Source organism: Hordeum vulgare, chromosome 6H, assembly GCF_904849725.1.
Source record: "Hordeum vulgare subsp. vulgare chromosome 6H, MorexV3_pseudomolecules_assembly, whole genome shotgun sequence".
Lineage (NCBI taxonomy): Eukaryota > Viridiplantae > Streptophyta > Magnoliopsida > Poales > Poaceae > Hordeum > Hordeum vulgare.
In genome coordinates, this window is record NC_058523.1 from 393117932 (window position 1) to 393123229 (window position 5298).

Genomic DNA, 5298 nt, shown 5'->3' on the forward strand with positions numbered 1-5298 from the left:
CAAAGTAGCGAGGATTAAATTGCCATTCGTATCATAACGGGGCACCTTAGGAAGGTGACTCACAGAGATATTCCTTTAAGTGGCAAAAAGAATTACTTTTGATCCTAAGATCATAGAAACTCTTCATACCAGAGTAAGGCAATTCACAAATGATTGTTTGAAGGAATTTGAAAGAATGGCATACTCAGTTGGAAAGAAACTAGAGTTATAGAACAACTCGACGAACGGAAGGCACATTCCAAGTATTACCGAGGATATAACCTAGTGTCTGAGTGTGCTCTCAAGAACTTGAGCATTTCCATATTCATCAAGGTTTACCCACATCCGTGCCAAGGATCCTGGTGACACAACATACTGCCATGATGAACAGTGATGGAGGATGCAGATGCAAAGGAAGACAACACTTCCTCAGATTTCACCTTAGCTGTGCCAAGGGAACGAAATCTGGTTGATCGATCGAGAGACATTTAGCACTCCGCTTCTAATGTTCTCCTTGATGTACTAGCACAACCCAATTATGGATCATGCTTAATATCTAGCACATCCAGTATAGGTCGGAATTCGGGGCATCAAAGGGAATCCATGAGGAACAACTTATAAAATATGTCATACAAAAACCTCACGGAAGATGGCTAAGATTGCTGATACAAGATATTATAATATCAAGTCTTCCGGCTAGGTGTGTTAGACATTACATCACTTTACCAGGTTACATAGAGACCAATATAATAATTCTTGGGGAAAGTTCCAACCATTATAACTGCCTGAGATTCAGCTCCGGTTGGAGCCACGATGCTTCAGACTCAGCATGTCTGAAAAGAAAGTTTGCAACACAAATCGACGAGATAACGTTGCAAGATCCTCAGGATATGAACTGCGGAAGACAACTCCAAAACATGAGCTGGATCGCAAGACCCACGTGAACACACTGCCCAAGACAACTGTGAACACATGAAAGGTCTTACAACAAAACACTACCGAGTTCTGGATGGGAACCATCATTGCGGATAACGAAGCCATGTGCAAGTCCGTCTGGTACCTTCAGGAATGGCACTTAACTTCTTTTCCTTGAACAAATCAATCAGTGGCTTGGTGTGCTAGGAGATACATATGGAGTGAAGATGATCAGTCTATCAAACCATAGATACTTCGCACGTGCATGATTGACTTGGGATGATTCCGAAGAAAACAAATTAACTTTTCTCGAATTCACGGCGACAACTTGCATCAGATGCACATGAATTAGAGGAAATCACTTCTTACACCCAACATATACCTCGTATTCGAGACGCGAAGACAATGTCTACAGAGTTTCCAGCACTAGCTTAATGTCCAACATAGATCATGGAACAAATGAGAATGTTGCCGATGGCTCAACAACAATTCATCAAGATAACCATATAAATGGATTTCCACAACTGTGTGATCTAGATAATAGCATTGGTCAGGTCAAGGAATACAATAGTGTAGGCTCAAGGAAATCCCTGAGTAAGACACCGTTACGAAAATCTTTAGCTCTAAGTTTGATTTGACAATAGCCCATACTCAAATCAAAATTGAACAAGATAATATATGCAACAATTGATCACACGAATCATCTGATGACAATATCATCTTTCTTCAAGACTCTCACAACAGGAAAGATGTCCCTTTAAAATGAACTAAGTTTAGGCGAAGCTTTTATCTTCCAACTCTCCAAGTTGTTGTTTAGCTTAACCAACTAGCTCGGGGTATCCAATACGGATTCTTGGAGAAGATGGCTTATAGAGAAACCAACTTGATCACGAGCTCTATTATAACAGTCAGGAAACAACCTGGTAATACTTCCAAGAAGATATTCAGGAAATCACGAACCACCGATATATTATTAAGCTCGGGAACAATCTCGCTTTTCAGGGCAAGATGATGTAATCAACAGAGCGAGGGATTGACATAATCCTAACCCATCGATCGAAAAGTGCACCATGAAACATGGACTAGGTAGCACGGTCAATCTTAGGATGACGATTCAATCATCATCACCATAAGAGTGAATTTATTGTCCATTAACTACTAAACAATGGAATTGCTAGGAGTATTGATTTCACACGTCATGGTTCACTTGACGATATTCCGGTTACAACCAACACGAAAACCGAGGGATGAACAATGATAGCGAGAAGTATCACTACATCAAGAGTTCCTAAGAGATGGTGCAATTCTCACAACACTCTTGACAAAAAGAGGGCAATACTCCAAGATAGAACAGAACAAAAGCTGGTTTAGCATTTCAATATGCGGAATACACTACTTTGACCCAATCCAAGAAATGGATGTGGTACTAGAGTTTGCTTCTCCCAGTCATTCGAGAATAGAACAACTTGACACACCACAGGAATAGAAGACATTCATAACAAGAATGCACCACTATTATTGACTATCCTCACATGGATGAAGGTCAGAATCCAACTAGATAGGACCAACTCAAGAGCACATGATTTCTTGAGTTATGGATGCATGGATTAGAATGTCGAACGAGTTCAACATAATTCTTCCAGATAACCCATGCAGAAGAGCGGAGTAGGCAGAATCACAATATGGAGTAGAGAACTCATCACGAGCACTCTTGTTATGATCTTTAATTCACAGAGAACTTCTGCCAAAGATGATTCATGGTGTTGGAAGAATGATATACCATGAACCTTGGGAGCTATAACAAGGTTACTAATCATTATATAGGAACTAGCAACACTACCAACAGAGATGAGCAGAATGATCCTTGGATTCAAAGACCCTGAAATAGAGTACCTACAAGCTATTTAACATCACGAGATGTTTTTTTCGAAGATGATGGCCAGAACTATCACAGTGGAAACCAAAACACATCTAGACTATTGGGTAGTTATCGGAGTAACATGGTTTCCTAATACTTCACAAAACGTCGAGGTAATAGAATACCTCATCATGATGATTATTGTGCGTTGTCTGGCCAAAAGACATTAGCTCAGGAGGAGGGAATTTGCAATTGCATTAGACTATTTGGGAACTTTGGAAAACTCGGACAGCATAACGGCTGTATAGGCATGAATTATGAGGCAACCTGCAAGAAAACTAACAACATAACAATTGAATTCTTATGGAGACACTAATCCTTGAAGATATCAACTTTCCTATAAGTCTCCAACATAGTAACTCGTCATCCTAATGAATAGATGGGAAAGCCTAATTCTTAAACCCCGTAGAATAAAGAAGAGGGTGACTCAGAATAAGAATGACACAAGGAAAGGAGTAAAAAGAGCCTTACGTTCCCTTCCACAAACAATTCCCTTATATAACTAAAGAGTTGCTAGACTCAACATCGACCAGTTTAGCTTGGTTATCCTATAGGCAGTCAAGCTCTAATACCAAAGCTGTCGGGACCCCGATCCTAAATCATAAGAACCCACCTGTAACACATCACATCACTTTGCGGCCTCACGCACGGTAAACTCCACGGCTGCCACCTTACCTTGGCCGGGACCGTTTGCGTCTTTTGGCTCACGTATGTGAATATGTTGCTAGCGTTCAAACGACAAAGAACCCGGGTCGACATGACTAGTTATAAACCCAAGCGGTACATCCATACAGGGACAGGCATACATAACCCAGCAAGGCAGGTGTCGGTCATCAGCGTGTGTAGATGAGTCGTAGCAAGCTACAAGGACTCCATTACACCGCGTGACATTTCCCCGAGGGGACAGACACAGCAGCAAAGAAGGATACACGCCGGTCAATCAATGTGTTCCAAGCAGTAGCAAGCTACCAAGGCCCGATGGAATCACGAAGAGGCATTTCCTTGTAAAGAGTACTACAAAAGGCAAACAACTAGGTGTCGAATCCCACACATATAATGCAGTTCAAACATACACACATTATCCACGATATGTGTAGATACAACATGGCATCACAACATAACTCTATGACACAAGCATTTATTAAAGACTCATAAGAGTCAACATAGTATGATATTACAAACAGGGGTCTCGTGACCCGACACTCAAGTCATACAAACAACAAGCGGAAGCAATCATGTCTGGATACAGACATCTACTAAAAGTGGCTGGAAGAGCCTGAAAAGCTACTACGACCCTACCAAAGGAGCCAGACCTCTGTCTGGGATTCCCAAGCTATTCCGGTCAACATCGAACACATCGCGTAGAACCTTTAATGAGTCTAAGTCTTCTCTGCAAAAACATAAATAAAGCAACCGTGAGTACAAAGGTACTCAGCAAGTCTTACATCAGAACTATCTACATATGCATCATGTTTCAATGAAAGGATTGTGGGGTTTGATTGCAGCAAGCCAGCTTTGACTCTTGGCTAACCTGTACTACGACTACAAGTTCTTTCTTTGAGGTGGGATAGCGCACACGAGTCCACATATTCACCAATGCAATACACCACTATGGATCCACTCTCGACTCCCTACGAGAAGGCCTTCCATAGCACTCACACTTATCTTGCATGTTTTAGAGTATCCATTTAAATTGTCTATGTACCATGTAATGTTTCCAAGTAGTCCATAACCGAGGACGCGGCTATTCAAACAGATTGAATCACCCTGCAGGGGTATACTTCTTCACACATGCTCCCACCACTTAGCACCATATGCACGTCATGCATCTCGGCAACCTTCAAGCGGAAGCACTGGCGTGGGTGTCGGCCACGACCGTTAACCACACAAGACCCTAGTCTAGGTTTATCGCCTATTTGAGACTGAACTCGCAAGGAAGTCCGGCCGAGGTTTCCTCTATGGCCCCAAATGATGTGCGCGGGGTTCCCAAGCCCACCATTCGGGTGCCACTTGGTACACCACGGCACTGTGTATCTACTGCCGAGAAGCCTACCCCATCGGGCAGAGCTAAACACGGCCGCCAACACTTTTCCTACGAACACCAGAAACTAATTGCAACTCCTGGACAGAGATCTAGGCAATTAATAAGCCGAGCGGGGTCATATTTCAGGGCCCAATGCATGGTAGTATCTTGTCTTGGATAACATACACAGAACTCAGTTCTTAAGGATGGTCCCAATGAGACAACCCGCCATGTACTCCTACATGGCCTCTCATCGCTACCTTTACCAAATCAGATTCACACCTTTACTCTCACACTGTAGGACATGAACACAACCATTCTAATTCATCATCCAGATGGATCAGACCCGACACGACTCTAAGCATAGCAGGCATTGTAAACAAGCATGGATGAGTAAGCACAACAAGGCTCAAGCAGTTGCTACTCATGCTAAGTGGTTTCAACTATTTACTGTGACAAAATC